The sequence below is a fragment of the Leptodactylus fuscus genome, chromosome 3 (genome assembly GCF_031893055.1).
Source record: "Leptodactylus fuscus isolate aLepFus1 chromosome 3, aLepFus1.hap2, whole genome shotgun sequence".
Classification (NCBI taxonomy): Eukaryota; Metazoa; Chordata; class Amphibia; order Anura; family Leptodactylidae; genus Leptodactylus; species Leptodactylus fuscus.
In genome coordinates, this window is record NC_134267.1 from 64,660,485 (window position 1) to 64,684,991 (window position 24,507).

General features: G+C 42.1%; 1 long non-coding RNA gene across 1 annotated transcript in view; it reads left to right on the top strand.

Moving 5' to 3' along the window:
- LOC142197456 (uncharacterized) overlaps positions 1-24,507 on the top strand; it is a 114,037-nt gene that overhangs the window by 68,870 nt on the left and 20,660 nt on the right. The window contains exon 2 of the long non-coding RNA XR_012715316.1: positions 2,111-2,231. This is a non-coding gene — a long non-coding RNA (uncharacterized LOC142197456). The remainder of the gene's footprint in view (positions 1-2,110; positions 2,232-24,507) is intronic.

Consider the following 24,507-nt stretch of genomic DNA (forward strand, 5'->3'; position numbering starts at 1 on the left):
TGAACGCCCCCTTAACCGCAAAGGGGTTTTCCAGGCTACATAATTGTAGCAGCTGCTTTATAAGGTTAACACTGCAGCCTCTTCAGTACTTAGCAAGCACAACACTGTACATTTGCATTGCGATTGTGTTTGGTATTGCAGCTCAGTTTATTCACCCGTACCGATGAAAGTGACATCATGTGACCTAAGAAGTAGAAGAAATGCTCAACCTGCTGATCCAGAGGGGTCCAGGGTGACAGTCATCCACGAATCTTCAATTGAAAACCTATTCTAAGTAAAGATCAGCAGTTTGAAAATCCTAGAAAAACTTTTTAAAACTTTTCCTGTAATTTCTTTCTAAAGCTCATTAGTTATGTGGTAATTTATTAAGATCTTATTTATATTGTACTATAGTCTAGATAAACTCTGGAGGATTTGTATGATATATGATGAGGCGCACACAGGGATGATGTGGCAGTCACAAGAAGCATTAAAAAGTCACAAACCTGAGGTTTGTTAATTTTTTTTTAATCTGTAGGGAGCTACCTACCAAAAGGTGGCACAAATTCCTCTCTTTCCTCAATGAGGTCTTATTTGTATTCCATTCCTTACCTAGAATTCTTAGCAGGGCATGCGTGGTCTAAGTCCCAGGACCAGTCTCTCATTAATGAGAGACTTTACTCCTTCTCACCCACATCGGGACCTCTCATACAGCCCACCAGTACCTGCTCTGCACTGATGAGAGGAAAAAAACCTTGAAACAGTTGTCTGCCGGTGGGAACCTTTTCTTTCTGGGGGAGTCATACTGGCTTGGCTGTTATTGCCAGATATTAATCTATAAGGAGCTACCTTCTAATAGGTGGCGCTCGGAGCAAATTCCCTTTTTGTACCAATAAGGTCTTATTTATATTTAACGAAAAGCTCAAAAAATTATTGTGTATAAAATGTTTTGTATTACGGACAGACCTCACCCTGTTTTGGAAAAAAGTAGATTGTGTGGCTGAGACGAGCTGGCCTCAGTTTTCCCGTGCAGATCATTTAACTCATCTGGCTGTGATCTTCAGCACTTGGAAACTGATTCTACTCTGATGCCAGAAGTATTAAATGTGATTTCTTCTTCCAAGAGCATATATCATTTTAAATGCAAAGTGTAGACTTCCCCGAGCATTTTACCTTCACTGCTTTAATGAGGTTATGTTTTTCATACGTGACATGAAGTGACCTTGGCAACAGCGTTTTAAACAAGATTGGTCTAGGTCATAGTAATGTGGATCATGTTACTGGTGATGCCTACATTTTACAGAATGGCCACAAAACTGTATGAAATGTTAAACTTGATGTCCAGTATGTATGTTATTAACTGCGTATGGCTAATGCTTAGATAATATTTACTTTTTCAATTTTGTATGCTCTCTTACCTCAATTCTCCAAGGGCTTTTCAGGACTTAAAGGGTGTCGATCAGCAGTAAATTTGCCATAAACCTAATTCCACTACCTTGTAGAGGTGATTCTGCTGTTTCCAAATATGCCTCTTTTGTTCAGCTTTGGAGCCCCATTTATCCATATGTAGGGAGTAGTATTTTGTGGGCATATCTTGGCCCCCATGGGCTTTGGTCTCCGCTCTGGAAACCCCTTATATGAATAAAACATCAACTTACATGAAAATGGTGCTCTAAAGATATATAACCGAGGTCTATGTGGAAACTATAGAATCACTTCTACAAGGTACTCCGAATAGGTTTATAACCAATTTAATTTAATACTGAAAGTTTCTTTAAAACTAATGCATAATCATGGCAAGTTTCATATATATAGCTGCATCTTATTTTAGATAGTTAAAGAAGTTGTCTAAGATCCTATGTGTATTGAATACTGATGACCTATCCTCAGGATTTGATCGGTGAGAGTATAACACCCACACAGCATACCGATCAGTTGATCCAGCTGCTGGATACTGTATACAGTGTATACAGCCGGCAGCAACTTTACTTCTATTCAAGTGAGTGGGAGCAGAGCTGAAAGTCCCCGTGCCACTGCCACACTCCATACACTACAGAGGTGAAAAATAGTCAATTATTCAACTGCGTTTCTAAGTTTAAATCCTTATTTTACATCTTTTGTCTTTTAATAGTTAATTCACACTGACAACTTGGGACATCTACGAGGTTGCAAATGATTGTAGGATCTGCCCAGGAATATATGCCACCTTTCGGCAAGTTAAAAGAGAATATTTAATTCCATGCAAATCAATGGTAAGTGATCATTCAAATATGTTTGTATGTCGCAGACAGCTTTTATAACCAGTAGGTGTCTACATTTGGAGTAAATTTAAACTAAACCATACTGAAAAAATTGCATCTGTTTTTGATACTGAATTTGGTGTTGGTACAGTTTACAAACCTCAAATCGATTTACATAAATGCTTATACATTTGAAAAAACAAACATGTACAGCACCTATGTAGTCTGAAAAATCCTTGCCGTATAGAAACAAGAGGTTTGCAGCTGTAAAATAGGTAAATGTACAGCAATAGAGTCTCATTTTTGCGTAAATTTACTAAATTTACTTACGTTTAAATTGACAACAGTGGACACCTGCCAAACAAACAATTATGGCAGAAGCAACCAGTGGGTATACTCCTAAAGAGGTTTTTCAGCCCCTAATGTACATTTTGTACACAGGATAGGTCATCAGTATCTGATGTGTGGGGGTCGGACACCCAAATTCCTATGCAGATCAGCTGTTTCTGCAGCTTGTTCCCTTATTACTTGAATAGGAGCAGACTGCATCCACTCCCTGTCTACCAGTCTTTGGTGCAGGTTCATCTCAGAATTAATTTGTCTGTAGTGAATAGGGTAAAATCTGTGGTTAATATTAGCAGAAAAAATTGCCACCTGAGGATAAGCAACGTCACTATCTTCAAACCTATGCTAAGGCCTCATTCACACGTTAGTGCTTTGGTTTGTGTTAGTGTTTGTAAGCCAAAATTAAGAATGGGTCGAGAACAAAGGTGCAGGTTTCCATAACAACTTATCTCTGTTTAGTCTCCATTCCTGGTTTTGGCTTACAGACACTGACTAAATTGACTATGTGAGTAATGACTAACATATCTAATAAGGATGACAAACATTTGTACTGCAGGCTTCCCACACAAGGGACTGAAAGTTAAGAGAGCAGAGGTGTTAGTGGCTACTATACAGGCGTTCATCCCTAACACCTACAAGTTAACAGTGCTAACCACTGAGTCAACGTGCCATAGGACGAAATAGTGCTGAGGATGTTAGTTTTGGTGCTTAATGACCTATTTAGGCTATGGACTATCGAGAGAGGTGTCAGGCAGGAGGAGACAAGGGGTGCGATTCTGCGCTCTGACACTGGCTGCCTCTGATTGGAACTCTAAATCACATCCCCTGCCTGACACTGTCCTTGTGACATTACAGAACTGAAATTGATTTTCCAGGCAAAAAATGTTTTTTTGTATTTTTAAAAAGTCTGTTAGAGCTATTGATGGTGTAATAAATGCACCCATATACCTTTTTAGCTGTGTTTTGAGTGGTTTCTGGGTGTCTCTGGGAGTTCCTGGTAAATTCAGCAATTTGTTTACATGCTTCAGCTTTCTGCTATGTACCACCTTCACTAACCCCTCTCACCTTACTCACCCCTCCTTCCTTTTGCCCTCCCTCTCTCCTTTCCCATACACCTCCTCCCTCACTCACTCCCTCCCTCCCATACACCACTCTCCCATACACCACCTCTCTCCCTCCCTCCCTCCCTCCCTCCCTCCCACCCTCCCATACACCACCTCTCTCCCTCCCTCCCTCCCTCCCTCCCATACACCACCTCTCTCCCTCCCTCCCTCCCTCCCATACACCACCTCTCTCCCTCCCTCCCATACACCACCTCTCTCCCTCCCTCCCTCCCTCCCTCCCTCCCATACACCACCTCTCTCCCTCCCATACACCACCTCTCTCTCTCCCTCCCTCCCTCCCCCCCATACACCACCTCTCTCCCTCCCATACACCTCCTCCCTTTCTCTCTAGCTATCCCGCCCTTTCCTACTTAATCAGCCCAACCGCCAATCCCATTATACAGTATACTTATCTTCCTGTGAAATGGCTCGTGCTCTTCTCCATTACTACTCTGTTCTATGCAGCGATGATCCACCTCTACTGCGCATGCGGAAGATGCACAGTAGAGCTGGATTATCAACAGCAGTGCGCAGAACAGCACTTGTAGAAGAGCACGTGTGTGCCAAATCAGTGAGGAGGAGGAGGGCAAGTATGATGGGGTGGATGGGAAGTAGTAGTGGCAATTCATTTCCGGAAACGGATTATTACCGGATAATCAGAAAATATCCCTGGGGTGGTCACATGGTACATTTTTGATTAATTATGTTATTTAGAAAGTAGTAGGGGGTTTAGTTAATGTAGTGATTTCCAGTTATCAATCATCAAAAGAATCTGTACTACTGATCCTGTTGCTCGGGAATGGTGGAGGCTAGAGAAAAAAAAATCCCAGCTGTTCTGAAATCAGTAGAGCAGTGCTTTATTAACATATGCTAAGAATGAGAATTGGTAGAAATGGTGAAAGGTCCTCTATAAAGGAAGTCTGTCAACAGGCTGAAGCATATTGTGAAATAATTGTATATTTCGGCAATAGAGGGAAAAAGATGTTACAATCAAGTAAGCCTGACCTATCTAACTGTAGTGTTGTGTAATATTCTTTTACCCTGGTGACACACTCCCTTTTAAGGTGAAACTTTTTTTCTTTGCTTTTTGATAAATAATAGAGATGAGCGAACACATGTTCGATCAGATATCAGGGTGTTCGCCATGTTCGAATCGAAGACCGCGTGGTAAAGTGCGCCAAAATTCGATTCCCCTCCCACCTTCCCTGGCGCCTTTTTTGCACCAATAACAGCGCAGGGGAGGTGGGACAGGAACTACGACACCGGGGGCATTGAAAAAAATTGGAAAAAGTCATTGGCTGCCGAAATCAGGTGACCTCCATTTTAGACGAATAGTGGATTTCAAATCCGGGTCATATGAGAATGTGAACTTTGTGACTATGAGACAGGGATAGCTGTACAGGCAGGGATAGCTAGGGATAACCTTTATTTAGGGGGGAATGTTATTAAAAATAACTTTTGGGGCTCTATCGGGTGTGTAATTGTGATTTTTGTGAGATAAACTTTTTCCCATAGGGATGCATTGGCCAGCGCTGATTGGCCGAATTCCGTACTTTGGCCAATTAGCGCTGGCTCTGCTGGAGGAGGCAGAGTCTAAGGTCGGACCTGAATGGAGACTGGTGTGGAGCGATCTTAGACTCCGCCTCCTCCAGCAGAGCCAGCGCTGATTGGCCGAATTCCGTACTTTGGCCAATCAGCGCTGGCCAGTGCATTCTATTGGCGTGATGAAGCAGTGCTGAATGTGTGTGTTTAGCTCAACTACTCCACCGGCGTAGTTGAGCTAAACACACACATTCAGCACTGCTTCATCACGCCAATAGAATGCATTGGCCAGTGCTGATTGAAGCAGAGCTGAATCTGTGTGCTTAGCTCAACTACTCCACCGGCGTAGTTGAGCTAAACACACACATTCAGCACTGCTTCATCCTGTCAATACAATGCATTAGCCAGTGCTGATTGGCCAGAGTACGGAATTCGGCCAATCAGCGCTGGCTCTGCTGGAGGAGGCGGAGTCTAAGATCGCTCCACACCAGTCTCCATTCTGGTCCGACCTTAGACTCCGCCTCCTCCAGCCGAGCCAGCGCTGATTGGCTGAATTCCGTACTCTGGCCAATCAGCACTGGCTAATGCATTGTATTGGCGTGATGAAGCAGTGCTGAATGTGTGTGTTTAGCTCAACTACACCGGTGGAGTAGTTGAGCTAAGCACACAGATTCAGCTCTGCTTCAATCAGCGCTGGCCAATGCATTCTATTAGCTTGATGAAGCAGAGTGTGCACAAGGGTTCAAGCGCACCATCAACTCTGATGTAGCAGAGCCAAGTGTGCACAAGGGTTCAAGTGCACCCTTGGCTCTGATGTAGCAGAGCCGAGGGTGCACAAGGGTTCAAGTGCACCCTCGGCTCTGCTACATCAGAGCCAGGGGGGGGGTGCGAATGAACCCTTGTGCAGCCTCGGCTCTGCTACATCAGAGCCGAGGGTGCGCTTGAACCCTTGTGCACACTCTGCTTCATCAAGCTAATAGAATGCATTGGCCAGCGCTGATTGAAGCAGAGCTGAATCTGTGTGCTTAGCTCAACTACTCCACCGGTGTAGTTGAGCTAAACACACACATTCAGCACTGCTTCATCACGCCAATAGAATGCATTGGCCAGCACTGATTGGCCAGAGTACGGAATTCGGCCAATCAGCGCTGGCTCTGCTGGAGGAGGCGGAGTCTAAGGTCGGACCAGAATGGAGACTGGTGTGGAGCGATCTTAGACTCCGCCTCCTCCAGCAGAGCCAGCGCTGATTGGTCGAGTTCCGTACTCTGGCCAATCAGCGCTGGCCAATGCATTCTATTAGCCCGATGAAGTAGAGCTGAATGTGTGTGCTTAGCACACACATTCAGCTCTACTTCATCGGGCTAATAGAATGCATTGGCCAATCAGCGCTGGCCAATGCATTCTATTAGCGTGAACTGAGTTTGCACAGGGGTTCTAGTGCACCCTTGGCTCTACTACATCAGATTGCTACATCTGATGTAGCAGTGCCGAGTGTGCATCAGATGTGTAGTTGAGCAGAACTGGCTCAGCACTGCTAAGTCTCTGCATTCGCATAGGAATGCATTGGCCAGCCTTTGGCCAATCAGCGCTGGCTCTGCCGGAGGAGGCGGAGTCTAAGGTCGGACCTGAATGGAGACTGGTGTGGAGCGATCTTAGACTCCGCCTCCTCCAGCAGAGCCAGCGCTGATTGGTCGAGTTCCTACTCTGGCCAATCAGCACTGGCCAATGCATTTCTATGGGGAAAAGTTAGCTTGCGAAAATCGCAAACTGACAGGGATTTCCATGAAATAAAGTGACTTTTATGCCCCCAGACATGCTTCCCCTGCTGTCCCAGTGTCATTCCAGGGTGTTGGTATCATTTCCTGGGGTGTCATAGTGGACTTGGTGACCCTCCAGACACGGATTTGGGTTTCCCCCTTAACGAGTATATGTTCCCCATAGACTATAATGGGGTTCGAAACCCATTCGAACACTCGAACAGTGAGCGGCTGTTCGAATCGAATTTCGAACCTCGAACATTTTAGTGTTCGCTCATCTCTAATAAATAACACTGCCATCCATTCACATTAAATTGTCAGCACCTAGAAGGCCAAATTCAGCATGATCAGTTTTAGTTTACCAAAACCAGTCTGACTGTACAAGGTAAATCCTGCTGAGAATTCGTAGTATTCCATCCCTGGAAAGAAAAAGCAGATGAATACATATTAAGCTGTAGATAACAGCATATCTGTGTTTTAGTGTAAACCTACATGTAAAGTAGCATATACTGTACCTAGTCTTTTTTTCCCATGTTGTTCACCACTGAAGTGCAGCTATGGATGATCAAGATCTTTCTAAATACTAACCATTTCTATGTATAGTAAATAAAACCTTTTTCTGTGACCAGACCCTCCAATGGCTATATCCTAAGGAGTACTACAGTTCAGCACATACTGTAAATTTATACAGATGTTTGGCTTAACACATTTTGTCAGATCAAACCAAAGCTGCATGTGTCCAACATCTGATTAAAGTGCATGTAATCGGTCAGTTCACTGGCTTTCTAAATAAACCATATTGGTTGACTGGTAATTGTCAAAAATTCTCCTTTTCATGTTTGAGGGTTTTGTCCAAGTAAAATTACATTTATACACTGTCCAAAAAGTAAAAAGTCTGTAGTAGACAACACAGAGTGCAATACTACCATGCGGTTATGTGCACCTTGCCAGGGTGTGCTGATTGAATAGTGTCATTGTGCAAGTATTTACTAAAACAGGGGAACTGACAGATTGTCTTGAGAGCGGTTGTCCAACTTAGAAAATGCATTTTCGTATATGCTACTACAAAATTCCGAGTTAATGGAGCACAATGTTTTGAATCCTCATCACTTGGTCAGAAAGTAGAGCTGTTACAAAGAGTAATTCTCTGGAGGAGCAGTCCTTTCTTGTATTATACTGACAGCCTTAAATAGGCACTGTGTAATTCCTAATTTCCCCTTTGGAGGCACTGGAGGAAAACTGACCACAGGGTATCCCAAAAGATTACAGGTAATGATTACTGGAGGTCTCAGCAAGGGAAGAGCTTTCTATGAGCTTATTGTCAAGGGACTTTTCTAAACTTTTGGAGTTGACAAAGTAGAGAACCCACTTAAGAATTTAGAACCTATTGACTGATGTGGAAGTTACCGTATATACTCGAGTATAAGCCAAATTTTTCAGCCCAGTTTTTGTGCTGAAAAAGCCCCCCTCGGCTTATACTCGAGTCAGCAAAAAAAAAAAAAAAAAATTTTTTTTTTTTTTTTTTAGGAGGGTGGGTCTATGACCAGCCACAATATTAATGTATATAATCTCCCATAAAATAGTGCAAAAAAAATGTTCTAAATTGCTCCTTTCCCTAGAATACATAGAAAAGTAAAAAATGACTGTGAGACACATACATATTAGGTATCCCTGTGTCTGAAAGTGCCCGGTCTACTGAATATAGGGGATCTGCAGTGCTCCTGTTCCATCAAGAAGGGGTTAATAGGAGCACTGCAGATACCCTATGTTCAGCCAGGCTGAATTCCAAGTGGGGGAAAAAAAGGAAGGGAAGGGACAAACACAACCAAAACACCCCCTCCCCTTCCTCAGCATCTACTGCACCCAAAAACTCCGACCATTTTAATTTTTGAAATTTTCCAGTAGCTGCTGCATTTCCCCCCCTAGGCTTATACTCGAGTCAATAAGTTTTCTCAGTTTTTTGTGCTAAAATTAGGGGGGTCGGCTTATATTCGGGTCGGCTTATACTCGAGTATATACGGTATTTCTTTGCTTATTTACCAAGTAAAATGTTTAAAATGTTGTTCAATAAGCTTTAATTCTACTTGGCTTCATGTACAGGTAGTATAGTGATAAACAGTACAAAATGCAGTCTCATGCAGCGAGTGATACCCGTGGGAGTGCTCTATTTTGATGACTGGGAGTGAATCAGTTTCACTAAGAATCACATAACCACTTTGTATAAGGAAAATGTTTGTTCTCGTACCGTGTTAGCCAGTGGGTAGGAAATATAAAAAAAACAAAAAAAACTTGATAGTCTTCAGTAGTTACCTTTTTAATGGCTAACTAATAATGATGACAGATTACAATGTTTTGGAACTCTGGGCTCCTTTCTCAAGTAAATTTAAAAACCATTTCTGAAGGACGCATAGGTTCCCTCACATCTGGTGTTAACACTTAGTGATTCTGAATTTTTTCTTTTAAAAAGTGTGTGTGTGTGTGTATATGTATATATATATGTATGTATATATATATATATATATATATATATATATATATATATATATATATATATATATATATATATATTATGATGTAAAAATGAAAGAAATCTATTTATATCATAACTCCAAAGTAAAGAACAGAAATGGTGTGTGGTCTCCATTACATACATATATGTAATATTTTAAATTTTAAACAAGCATCTACTAAATGGTTTCCATCTGATTGACAGCTATAGTATCCATCAGTATCTATTACATTATTACATGAAGATAAACATTCTCATTTTCTGATTTTTTTGTGCACAATTATACAATAAAAACAGATCTCCAGTTTCCTTCACTTTTAGTCTATTTTTGACAGTTACCAGATTATCTTCCTTCCCTTAGTAGTGGTTTAGCTTCGTCTATTTTATATTATTTCTAATCATGGTGGAAATAAAATTTCCTTACTGCGCTTATACACAGCAGTTAATTTATACAAGCAGAACTGCAGTTGTAAAGCATGGACAAGAATCAGAATAATGAACCTGTGGTAAAAAAGGAAGTAGGTGATAGGGGCATGGACTGAACGCTGACTGAGATGGCAGATCCTGATCTTCCTGCCACTCATCTTGAGCTTGCCGCTGAATACTCGCACTAATGGGGAAAAACATTTTAAAGACTCCTGGCCCCCAGGCACCTTCCTTGGGTGTTTCTACGATGTAGTCCTTCCTTCAATGAGCCTCTAAGCTATGGCATGACAAAAGGCTTGTGGGCCTGGGTAAACCCCCCCCCCCCCCAAACAACAGCAAATTTGTGACCGTGATGGTTATGGGTGCTGCAGTGGTATCTCTGATACTTGAAAAGGATACAGCTGTAGTACCCACAACTACAGCTATAAAGAATATGATGAGTGAGCATCACAGCGCCTGGCATATAAAAACAATACTGGGAGCTGTGTGCTTTGGGAAACCACTGATCTGCAGAGTCTTAACAGTCTTAAGAGATATAGAGATCAGTGGGGGTCCAACACCTGGGGCCCCTGCTGATCAATTAATTGAAGTTACGGTGGTGCTTTTGTGAGTGTCATGACTCGTTCCCTGTTTACATTGCACAGCATCAGTTTTATAATCACCAATCAATGTTATTACAGCCTGTAATAATAGTGCACGGCTATTATAAAACAGATGGTGTGATGTGAATAGTGAAGCGGCCACACACCGTATTATATACTGCATAATGTATCCCACACAGTGTTATATGCTCAGCAGGGCCCCCACACAGTACTATATGCTCGACAGTGGGCCCTCACACAATATTATTCGCTCCACAGTGGCTCCCACACAGTATTATTTGCCCAGCAGTGACCCCCACACAGTATTATTTGCTCAGCAGTGGCCCCCACACAGTATTATATCCCCCACAGTGGCCCCCACACATGATATGAACTATAGGACACGTTCCCTCCTCCCATTTGCTAATTTACAATTTAGTTGTAAAGTACTCTAGTGAATCTTCCTATATTCAGGTTTCCCATTTAGCCTATGTGTTATTTGGGGAGCTAGCTCTCCGACGCCTACATTTTTTGAAAAGTTATGCAAGTCTGAGATCTCCACAGTTGGTCTGATATTTCTTGGATTCTCTCAGATCCTACCCCAGATGGAGATCTTTTACATAATGATGATGCACTGGTATCACAACCCTGCTGTACATCACTCTTTAACACATCTGTACCAGATACCTACTGGAGGTGTGATGCCTGCCCAGCTAACATTTACCGTTTGTTCTTTCTCCAGCCTTATTAGCACAAAGTCCTGACTTTGATTGAGTGAGTCGTGGGCATACGCTTCCCCTTACTTCCTAAGACATTCTTGCTAAATCTACATAACAAAAAAAAAATTCTGCTGTGCTCCATTGGATATTACAAAATGAATTTGGAACTGATTTTGAGGCAGCTTCAGACTCCATTCATTTCATTGAGAGTCAGACAATGATTCTTAACATTAGCTGATATTTTCAGCTAGCGAAAAAAAATAACCATCAGGTGGATTGAGCCTGTGATCTCCCATTGAAAAGAATAAGGTGGAAAAATACCACCTGGCCAGAGCGGAATTTGACATGTAACTTAAAAATTCCACTGCAGGTTCTGTGATATATTTGGTAAAGCAGAATTATTCTGCTTAATTCCTGAAGCAGCTGAATTTTTCCCTTTTGTGAACCTAGTCCTAGGCCTCCTGCACATGGCCGAAAATGGTCTGGAAATCTCTATATGGACATCATTTCCCGTCCTGAACCTATTTAGCCCAGACTCCAAGAATCATATTTATCTATGATGCTAGAAGTCCCTGTGGGATAACTGCTCATTACTGTGTTTATTAATCTAATATTGGACAGTCATCCTGCGGGGAGGCAGGGACTCCTAGTATCATAGATGCTTGGAATACAGGTCTAAGGACAGGATTCAGTGAAGGCTGTGCGTCAGAGGTCCCATTTGCGGAAACACAACTATATTGGCTGCTGTAGAAATGTACTCAAGAAAATGGTAAAGCACTTAACATCTTTGATACGAGCAAGTAGAAAGGTGGCCGAGGGGGGTTGGGTACTTTTCCAGTGACGACCTATAAGAGACTTAGCTGCAGTACAAATATATAAAAAGAGCAAGGAAGTGTGTTTACCCAGGGGCCTGGGAGGTAAATTAAGGAGATAAACCAGAGGGTCCAGGGGGACAGCGTGAGGGAAGATTGCATCCATCATGGACTTCACCTCCAGCCAAAAAGGACGGATCTGAGGGCAGTCCCCAAAAATATGAAAGAGTACCCGGACTCAAAAGGCATCTCCAGCAATTAGAGGGAATATTGTGATGTAATGTGTGAAGGAGGGCTGGGATGTGGCACCAATGTATAAGAATTTTATACTGGGTCTCACGATAAGTTATGCAGGTGGACGACTTAATAGCACGAGACCAGATGATCTGCTACTGAGCCTGAAAAATCTGCCTACCCAAGTCAGACGACCGAGTCATATATTTGTGAGTCAGAGGGTTTGTTCATCCGGAGAGGATAATAATCGATAGATGTCTGAAATCAGACCCTTAGTAGAGGTGCCAGCATGGCACAACCTCTCAAAGGTAGTAGGGACGGAAACCCCCAAACATAGTAAACAAAAAGTGTGCAGTCTGCTGATAGTGGAAGCTTCCCTCTAAATTTTAACCCCTTTCTGACTTCTGCCGTAATAGTACGGCCGCTCAGGAGCCTATTTGATATTTTTGCTACGTGGGGCCTTAGCCTAAAGAGGATATCCATCTGACAACCCCTTATTCGATTGAAGATCTCATCTTTTCTGCAGTCAGCTGCTTTTCATGTCTGGCTTGTAATAACAGCTGTTAGCACTGGAGGAAGCTCTGTGTGGCCAACTTGGCATCCATTCAAATGAATGGTTAACCATGTAATAGTTAGAAGTACTTGGTTATGTAAAGTCCATCAGAACCCTCTGCTCTGGATCACAGACGGTAGTCTCAAGTGGGACATCCTCTTCTAAGGTGTCCATATACCCTAATAGCACATGTAGAAAGTGGTTGCTGTACTATAAATAAGTACCATTTCACTGCCTGATAAACAAGTAGATATATACAATCTGAAGTATTGAATACAATCCTACAGTAATGTTTTGGTGTCTGTACGTTTGTGAAAATCATAATGGAAAAGAATTGTGGAATTGTGTCCTATATTGAAAATAAAGAAAGGAATAGCACTCCTACTTATGTGTCCAAATCCCTGCAAGACTGCAGAAGGCCTGTTCTGAGATTTGGTGTTCCACTTCAGTAACATAATGCACCTGCCAGAAATGATTCCTGAGTGTGACATTTATATAACTGTAGTGAGACGTCTACATGATGCCAGCACTGCTTTGCCTTTCACACATTGACATCAAGATCAGTGATCCTGCCACACTGGTCACGACACAGTGCAGCTGCCTGGAGATATCATAGTTATAAATCATACTTCATCACACAATAGCTGTTCTTTCTGGGAATTATATTGCATGAACTATTTTAACTGGTTGGATAGGAGTTTACAGGCGTCAAACCTTGCCAAAAACATTTTTATCGATGCTTTCAGTGCCTTATATAAGCGTTTTGCAGCTAAGAGCAACTTGTATGTCCTTCAAATATGTGCAAAGAAATGATAGGGCCTTACATAGTCACTTACCAGTACATTTAGATAGGATAGGATCCTATAACTCAGGATATGTAGGGGCCTGGCAGTCAGACTCCCACTGATCAGAAACTCATCACACATACATTCTATGCTGAGAATATATTAAGGCTAAAGCCACACAGCAAACACGCTGCAAAATCCTTTCAAGAAATTCTGCAGTGCGCTCCTCTGCAAGCTGTGACGGCAAAAAAACACCTGTTATTGGGTGGATTTTTCTGTGACTCTCCTGCAGGTTTATCTGTGGGTCCAGCACAGCTTTCAACACTTGCATTGCGGGTTTAGTTGCAGAACATGGATGAGATTTATGTTTCACTTTCATCTAAAGTTCTGTCCCTATAGATTGTAGTTGTTTAGTTTATGGTGCTTACTGACGTCTATCTTGTTGCGATTACTGCCATGTTGTCCAAACTAAAGAGTGCTTTACATGTACATAGAGGGTATTTTTTTATATTGTCTGTCTGTATTCTGACAAGTTCTCTCCAGTGAGAGAAGTGGCCAGTGGCCACACACTAATTCCCTAGTCTCGGGTAGGGGATAATAGTCACTTCACTGGAGATCCTTGCGATCTGGAGAATGAAAGTCCCCCCTGCATCCCCCTTTTGTATGAAGCACCAGTGTTCTTGCATGAATGGCGCTCTATTTACTTCTTTGGGGCTGCCAGAAATTACAGACTCAGCGCCCTTGTAGCTGTGAATGGAGCTCTGGTCACAGAAGCACCCTGGCACTTCAGTCACAGCAAGGATGCACAGGAACTTTGCTGGATCCCCCAAAGATCAGAAGATAGGGGGGCAAACTCCCAGCTATGTGACACTTATCTCCTATCCCTGTGGACGGTCAAAAGTGTCTGTAATGAAAGAACCTCTTTAAGTAATGTAAAGAGTGTAGAGAAGGCATAGGTTAGGAGTACAGTAGCTGCTGATTTATTACTGAGATGCTTTGCTTCCACATCACATTTGACATTTTGCATGTCTTAGAGTTCAGAGAGTCAGCTAGAGTAAAGCGTGCAGCATGGGATTCATCTTTTAAACGTTCATACCCTTTGTACTGCTGGAATGGATTGAGTGTACTTTTCAATCCAAACTTTTTTGGCAGCCAGTGTGGGTGCACCTGCAAATGTATTTATCCAGCTGGCAGCATTCCACGTAATCTTCTGCGTTAAGTCATTGCTTAAAAAAAAAACAAGAAAAAAAAACTATTCACAGCAATAATAACCCAAGCAGCCGCTATCTTAAAAGGGGATGCTTTATTTCATTGATCAAGTCCTAATGACTGCGATAATGGGTTATCAGCTAGTGATATCCCTGTGCTGTTCTCGGATTCCATACTTATGTGCAAGAAATAATAAGGGAAACAGTGCGGTTTTATATACCTACTAGTCTCATGTTCCAGATTATTATTCTTTCTTTACGGGGAGTGATTTCTTCAGCTACATTTAGTAATAGATGTACAAACTTTACAGTGGCTATAAATCAAAATAAAAGCATATTTACAATGTTCTAATGTTCTGGGATAGAGACACAGCTGTTATGGCAGGGAACTGAAGACATGCATGTTATGAGCAGGGCAGCCTCCTAGCTGCGTACATTTTACTAGCTGCATTTGTGAAGGAAAACTGTTGGCGTCAGCTATGCTTCCATATTTTTGGTAATATCTTTATCAGTGTCACTTCACTTACAATCAAAGTGCAAGACTACAACTATTTTGTGTTTTAGTTTTTAACCCCATATGACATAACCAGTTTCATGATTTTTTTTTTTTCATATTTTTTTTTTTTTTTTAGAAATGCCATAACTTTTTTTGTTTAAATTTTTACAGCAGTGTCGCTGTTTCAGTGCTTGTGTTTTGCAGAGCAAAAAAGGAAAATGTAGAGAAAAAAGTGGAAAAAACTCAATAGAAAGCACTGTTTTTGAAGCTAGGTTGTTGTTGTTGTTGTTTATATAGCACCACTAATTCCATGGTGCTTTTACATTTTAGGGTTCACATACAGTACACAAAATGTACAAACAGATATGATACTAACAATGACCGACTGGCACAGTGGGATAGAGGGCCCTGCCAGCAAGGGCTTACAATTTATGGCGGAGAGAGGTAGAGACAGAAGGGGAGACTGTTCAGATGGTTGTGGTGATAGTAGTGTTATTGGGGGTTGTAGGCCTTACTGAATAGGTGAGTTTTCAGGGCCTTCTTGAAGCCTGTGATTGTGGGGGGTCAGTCTTATGCATCTTGTTAAGGAATTCCAGAGTATGGGGATGCATGAAAGAAATCTTGGAGACGGTTGAGGAGCAGAGTAGGAGGTCTTTGGAGGATCTGAGGTTACGTGTGGGCAGGTAGCGTGAGATTAGGTTGGAAATATATGGAGGGGACATGTGGTGGATCGCTTTGTATGTTAAAGTTAACAGCTTGAATTCTATTTGCTTGGCAATAGGCAGCCAGTGAAGTGATTTGCAGAGGGGAGCCGGCGATGAAGAATGGGGGGGGGTGAGTTGAATTAAGCGAGCAGCACGGTTTAAGGTGGACTGGAGGGGGGCGAGGGTGTTAGCTGGGAGTCCATGGAAAAGGGTGTTTCAGTAATCTAAGCGGGAGATTATGAAGGCATGGATGAGCGTCTTAATAGCTTTGGGGGTGAAGAAGGAGCAGATTCGATGGATGTTCTTGAGTTGGAGACGACAGGAAGTGTTGAGGGTTTGAACGTGCAGTTTAAAGGATAGGTCGGAATCCAGGTTTATCCCACGGCATCGGACCCGTGGAACAGGGGTAAGAGTAGTTCCATTAACTTTGATAGATGGGTCAAGTAGAGGGGCCATACGGGGTGGGGCGAAGATGATGAACTCCGTTTTTTCCATGTTGGATTTGAGAAAACGGTAGTAGAGAAAGGAGGCTACAGCTGCTAAACAATCTGGAACGCTGGGCAACAGAGAGGTAAAGTCTGGTCCAGAGAGATATATTTGGGTGTCATCGGCATAGCAGTGGTAATGAAAACCATGAGATTATATGAGTTGGCCTAGGCCGAGGGTGTAGATGGAGAACAGGAGGACTCCTAGGACGGAGCCTTGGGGGACATCTACGGAGAGCGTGTGTGGTGAGGAGGTGGTATGCGAGTGGGAGACGCTGAATGTGCGGTTAGTGAGGTATGAATAGATCCAGGAAAGGACCAGGAATGAGATACCAAGGGAGTTTCTAGTTAGAGGTAGTGGTTGACTGTGTCAAAGGCAGAGGAGAGGTCAAGAAGGAAGAGGAGGACAGAGTAATGATGCTTGGCTCACACTAGTGTTCAAGTCTCCTTACAAGATTCTGTCCCATGTTCTGCTTAAAATCATCAGATAGAAAAGTCTTTCATGGAGGACTTTTCTCTCTGCTAGTTTCAGTATAAAATCATCGGAAATCTGGTGGATCCTATTATAGTGTATGGCAGTGATGGCGAAATGCTTGGAGACCGAGTGCCCAAACTACAACCCAAATCCCAACAATTTATCACAAAGTGCCCACATTGCAATTTAATCTTAATACTGTGCGGATCCACAACTGCGGACAGTTAAAGACCCGCAGAATACGGTCGTGTGAATGGGGTTTTACAGAGCTTTCAATGATACAAAACAACTTTGTACTGAAAGGTAAAAGTTTGTATTTGGCATAAATTTGCACAGGATCCGTTTTATAGTGACCATGGAATGTTATTACGGCCTGTAATAATATCACATGTCTGCTATTAAACAGATACTGTGTGACATAAATGGTGAAGGGTCCCCATACAGTACAAGCTGCCCCACAGTGGCCCCCCACACAGTACAATCTGCACTACAGTGGCCCCCACACAGTACAATCTGCACTACAGTGGCCCCCACACAGTACAATCTGCACTACAGTGAACCTAGTATTGGCTGTGTTTCGTTATGTGAGTTCTTTGTTTAATTATTTCCAGGATTCCATTATCAGTATCAGGTTGATGGGGTTCTGTCAGCTAACACCCCCACCTATCAACAGTTTGGAGCATTCAGACTATACTGTAGCCTATTCACTGCTTACCGAGCATAGTGCCATACATTATATTACTGCTGTTTTTAGTATTGCAGCTAAGCCATAATTACTGGAATGGGACAGAGCTGCAATGTAATGTATGAATGTAATATCACGGCCTGTGAAATGAAAACAACACTTACTTGAGCACCATTTTCCTCAGTTGATAAGTGGGGTGCTGGATGTTGGACCCCATTCATCTGATATTTATGACCTAGCCTAAGGTAGGGCATTAATATTATAATCCCGGAAAACTCTTTAACATGACAGGTTTTGTGAGAAGATTTCAGATACAAATTAAAGACTTCTATATCTGTAAAATCATAATAAGCGGAATTCAAAAACCTTATTACATTGTAATATGTGAATATTGGGTGACTACTTATATGGTTTGGGTCCGTATTTGCTATAGATATTGTAGGGTATTCTATTTCTACTATGTTACAAATTTGAGGCAAACTGTGGTAAGTGCTTTAAAGTATGTAATGTGTTGGAGTGCTAATGTTACTGCAAGTTCCATGCATTAAAGGGGCTCTATCAGCAAAATTATGCTGTATGAGTCCCACATATGCGTGAATATCCTTTAAAAAAAAGGCTATTCAGGCACTGCTAATCTTATTTTAAAACCCCCTCCTGTGTTAAAATAAAACTATAAAAACATATATGTAAATCGTACTTTAGCGTGCACCTTGGGCAGTGATGCACGGTGCAACGTCATCTTCTGGCACGCCTTCCTCTTTTCTTCTTTTTTCGGCAACACTCTCTGGTCCTGGCTCTTCCTCGGCTTCATCGTCGTCTTCTTCCGGCGGTTCAAATCCGATTGGTTGAAATCCAGCACGTGCGCAGTAGCATTGCTCCGTGGCACTGCTTCATTGTTTACAATGTGTTTCTGTGACCCCGGGGCCCGTGCTGAGCTTATCTGCTCAGTCCCCAAGTGACGTAGCTGCCTGCTCTCAGGGGGAGGGAGGGGGCTGATTGCTGGGAGCAGCTCTGAGCTGTTTGTCTCTACCACAGACAAGTAACAGAGCTCCTGCTCTCAGATAGGGGAGGGGGGAGGTGCATGCTTCGGTATTTCTGAGATGTTTTATCTCCTGCTCTTCCACTTATCAGTCGGTTTAATTGAATTTAATGCAAACTGACTCAAATCCAGCTCTACTACATCAGCTTCTACTGTACATCAGCTTCATACTGTGGTAATGTATTTACAACCAATCCCTCATTACTGACTGCAAACATAGCAGATAGCAGAGCAAGTGAAACCCCGCCCACCAATGTGCCGAGAAAACCAGTAAGTGAAGAGAGCACAGAGCTTGCAGGTTGGTGAACAAGCAAGATGGGAATACCTCTTTAATTAAGTAATGGTAGGTAGATAGATAGAGTGCCATGTAAATAGACATACTAAATCATGGGTTCTATATATAATGGCCATGTGAATAAGTTCTCTCTGTGGACTTGCACGGACAAAGACTTGCCGTTTTGGCGTAGATATGTGTATAAGGCCTGTAAATAAAAAGCTTATGAAAAACTGAAGCTTTTTTGCCGATCTTTGCTAATCTTCATATACATCCCCTAAGAGTGTACCTACCCCTTTGTAAATGATCTTCCTTTTGTCTTCTACTCTTACGTGATTCTTGCACTCTGCTCAAAAATTCTCCTGTGTCTCCCCTTTCTTCTAAAATTGCCTACCACTCCTTTACTGTTCATAAATCTGAAAAAACAAACAAAAAAAACCCCAAAACAAAACTATAACCTTCCATGACATTTGCTGCAGTGCCAGTTTGACCAGTCTTTTCTACAGCTTGTTCTATCACTATTCCAGGGAAGATGATTCCGCTGTGCAAATAATGGCAATTCGGCAAGGTTTGCTCTCTGTGTAAATGGTCACCGACCTACAGAGATTAAAAAACCAAACAAAACACGCTGTATATAAAAAATAAATAAAAAATAGTATGGCAATATATAAAGTAGATGTTTTAATCCTTCTGCTCCTTCAATAATAGATTTACCATCTTGTGTAATGTGAGCTCTATACAGAGAGGTTTTTTTTTTTTTGTTTTTTTTTTTATAAATCCGTAATCCTTACTAATAACTGATGTGAAAACTATATGGTCAGCGTTAGTGTACCAGTTTGCCCTGCCAGGTCAGACTTAAACTTTTTTTTTTTAAATTGTAAGCGAAGCTTTTAGGAATCCCTCCAGGTCTTAAGCATTGCTGCTAAAAATGGATAAAAAACAAGTGTGCCAAAAGCAATAAAATCACCATAACCACAAATAGTGCGTACAGCATAAACGTGATATAGAGAGACGGCTACATTCTTTGCTGCTTTCATTTTTTTGGCTTGGGCTTTTAACTTCTGGACTGCCAATGTCCTCTACATCTCCATTTTGGTAGGTAAAACATAAAAACAAATATATTTCTAATGGAAAGTGTCTGGAGCTATATTTTCTTCAGGCATCAAAAGCTCAAGCACAAGGAACATATAGAGATGGTTCCAAACAATGCACCTGGTACACAGCCAGTTATGTGGCACAATTCACTACATCAAAACATGGCGATATGGTCCGAGGAGTTCAGTTACTAAGATCAAACTGCAGAACTGGGAAGTAAATGTCTGTGATTTTGCCAATGAAAGATTGTGCCAGATGTGGTGATTTGAGTAACTGAAAAACTATTGCTCTTCCACATCAGTCTACTTAGGTTCTACAAAAAGAAAAAGGAATCTTTTACTAACCAGTTTATTGGAGTTGTTTCCGAGTCCATACATCAGATTTGTGGAGTGATTTGAGTTTGGTTTTAAAAACAAAACAGCAAACTCTACAGATGCCTTTGATAACTTTTTATTTAAAGGGGCTCTATCAGCAAAATTATGCTGATAGACCCCCACGTATGCGTGAATAGCGGCTATTCAGGCACCGCTAATCTAATTTTAACCCCCCCCAGCCTTTTTAAAATAAAACTATAAAAACATATATGTAAATGATACCTGAACGTGCACACTGGGCGGTCGTGCACGATCCGACGTCATCTTCGGTCCCTCCTTCCTCTTCTTTCTTCTTCCAGTGACGTCCTCCTCTTCTGGATCTTCTCCGCCTTCATCTCCTGTTTTTCCAGCGGGTTGTGTGCAAATCTCCGGAGCGCTACTGCGCATGCGCCGCCGCCATTTTTGTTGTAGTTCTAAGTATCCTTAGAACTACATGAGCATGCGCAGAACGCTCGTGAACGTCTTCATATCCGGAAGAAAAGCAGATGAAGTCGGAGAAGATCGTGAAGAGGAGGACATCGCTGGAAGGAGGGGCCGAAGATGACGTCAGATCGTGCACGTTCAGGTATCATTTACATATGTTTTTATACTTTTATTTTAAAACAAACAGGGGGTTTAAAATTAGATTACCGATGGCTGAATAGCCTTTTTAAAGGCTATTCACGCATACGTGGGGCTCTATCAGCATAATTTTGCTGATAGAGCCCCTTTAACCCCTTCAAGATCAAGCCAATTTACGTTTTTGCATTTAAGTTTTTCCCTCCTCACATTTCAAGAGCCATGTGTCTTTTAATTTTTAGTTCACAGAGTTACATGGTGGCTTATTGTTTGGGAAACTAATTGTACTCTGTAATAGCATTATTCAATATCCTGTGCAATGTACTAAGGAGCTAGAAACAAATTCAGAATGAGGTGAAGTTGGAAAAAAAATTCATTTGCGCCAATTTTTTATGGGTTTGATTCTTACTGCATTCACTGTTTGGTCAAAATGACATGTTACCTGTATTCTGTGGGTTAGTATGATCACGGTGATACCAAATTTATATAGTATTTGCAATGTTTTAATACCTTTTAAAAAAAAAAAAAAAAAAAATTCAAAATAGAAAATGTGACACCTGTAACCTTTTCATATTTGCATGTAAGGATCTGGGTAAGGTATCTTTTTATGCGGAACAAGATGTAGTTTTTTATTGATACCTTTTGTGTGAAGGTCTGATGGTTTGATCACTTTTTATTAGATTTTTTTTAAGGAGGCAAAGTGTTTAAAAAAATAAACGCCATTTGGCTATTTTTATATATTTTTTTCCCCCATGCTATGATGTTTACCATATGGGATAAATATTTTTATATTTTAATATGGGTTGATTTATTTTACTTTTACAGTCAGACCCTCTAGGGACCTTTAACTTAACTTTACTTTAGTTTAAAGAAATTTTTTTTTTTTCCAGAATATGAGGTCTTAGGGTTCGTTCATATCTGCTTTTGTATTCCATCCACATGGAGACCCCCCGAATGGAATGCAAACGCAATTGCAAGCGCTGTGCAGTAAAAGCACACGGTCCCCATAAGTAGATTGTGAACTACTTTCCTGTCCACACGATCACTGCTGAGATCTGGCGGTAAGCACATAGACCCCATTATAGTCTATGGGGTCTGTGTGCTGTTACTGCACCAGTGCTTGCACTTGCGTTTGTTATTCTGTTAAGGGGGTCCTCATGCGAACTCTCCCAAACGAAATCCAAACGCTGATGTGAACGAGGGCTTATCCTTAAATAGGTTATTGCAGGGGTAAAAGCAAATTTTTGAAGGCCAATGTGTCTGTGCCCACTGACTCCAATAATCGGCCTCAGCAGTCACGTGGGGTGCAGAGCTTATAGAGAATGAGACATGATTTGTGACCAAACAGGCTGTGGTATCAGACACTGGAACGCTAGGGACAGCTGTATGCATGTTGTTGTTTTTTTTTTTATGTTACATCTATGCTGCCCCCCCCCCTCCCCAGAATTTGTCCAATTCTTGTCGCATAGTGGCCCCCATACAGTTTAATGTCCCTTAGTAGTACACTCTGTAACGTCTCACAGTAGCCCCTTCACACATAATACTGTCTTATTGTAGCGCCTCCACACACAATAATGTCCCATTGTGGCCCTTCCACACACAATGTCTCACAGTTTGGTCTCCACACCCTATAATGTCCCATAGAAGACCATCCTCACAGTTTAATGTCCCATAGTGACTACTGCACACACTAGAATGGGGCCCATCGTGGAACATACAATATAATGTCTCACAGTAGCCCCTCCACAGCTGTATGGAGGGTCCCATAGTGGCCCCTCCACACACTGAGATGCCCTGCCCCTTCATAATCCAGAGTATGAGGGGAAGCCCAGGGGAGGTGATTAAACATAATAAACCGTGTTACTTCCCTCTCCAGGGCTCTTGTGCTAGTCTTTCTTTTGACCTCTTCTGTTCTCTGAGACGTTATTAATGACATCAGAGACTACTGAGGCCCTATCACAGGCCTCACATCAGCTTCTAGTTACAAAATGACGACGATGTAAAGTCATGTGGGTTACGCCGCTGTCAATTTGCGTCCTGACAGGCTTCAGCGGTCTCTGATGTCATTCGTAATGTCTCTAAGACCAGATAAGGTTGAAAAACTGGCACTGGAACCCAGTAGAGGGTCTATTTGTAATCAGCTCCCCTGGGCCTCCGCTTATTATAGTCTGGGGTCTGGAGAGTATAAAAGCCTTTTTGTCTGACCGGTTAGGTCTGAGAAAAACCGCCGAGCAAACCTTGCGCGATGAATCTCGCAAGGTTCATCCGAAAAATACTCTCTCTGCCAGTGGCCTCCATTTTAAAGGTGTAGAGCGGAGGCCGCCAGGCGGACCCATTTAATTCATGTATCCTCTTTACTGCCAATGTTTGTAACAGCTAAGGGGGCGTTCACACTAGCGTCTGTGTCCGACAGCTAGTGTCCAATGCTAATGTCTGCGGAAGATTTTATCATCGGACACTAGCTGTGTCCGTTTGCAATTTGCATGATTTTAAATGAGATACCATGTAGTGTCCTTTAGTGTCCGTTTACAAAGGTATCCGATTTTTCAAGCGGACCGCAAATTCCTTCATGTAGGATGTAGCTGTTGGACACCGACGCTAGTGTGAACCCTGCTTACACTGGATTCACACCAGCGTCTGGACTCCATTATCAGGTTTCTGTCTTCTGCATGCAGAAGACGGAAACCTGTCATGCCGAGTCCGGCCATGAGCGCCGGTGAGTATTTTGAATTCTCCGCGGCGAAACCGTTTTTTTTTTAAACCGGACACAGAGTACTGCATGTCCAACTCTGTATCCAGTTTAAAAAAAGCAGTTTCGCCGTGGAGAGCATAAAACGCTCACCGGCGCTCACGGCCAGACACTTTTCAAACCCATTCAAATGAATGGGTTTGGAAAGATGCCGGCAGGTTTCTGTCTCCTGCCCTGTTTTGTGCAGGAAATGGAAACCTGCAGAACGCAGATGTGAACGAGCCCTTAAGTGTACTGGCTGCACATGTGATATGTCCGCCCCTAGGTGATTGCTGCAGTTTTTACTAGTGATTCAAAAACGGTTTCATGGTTTTAATATAAGTGAGTGCTGGATTTACTTTTTTGTTGCCTCTGTGTGAGGTGACTAGCTCTGCCAATGTGCTCGATTCACTGAGACCGGTCTGTGTTCTATTACAGATTGCTGCTTTACTCACTGGAGGGAAACTTTTCTGGGAAAATCACCATGTTATATGCAAAAACATGCCATGTCTGCAAGCCACAGGAATAGTCACCAGTTAGATTCCGATGAGGCAAGGAAACCAATGGCAACTAAGCAGACAAGATAAATAATAATTTAATTCAATGGGATATTATTACAGTGGCAGCGTGAACAAGTTGTTTCACAAAAACAATGTCTATAAAGACCTATACATTTAATGTAGTGTAGACAGACTAAAGGTATTCTAGGAAGACCCAGCCTCAATAGAATAGACATGCAGATATACTGTTTTGATAGATGTATAGAAAGAGTTAAAAAAAAAAAAAAAATTAACCTTAAAA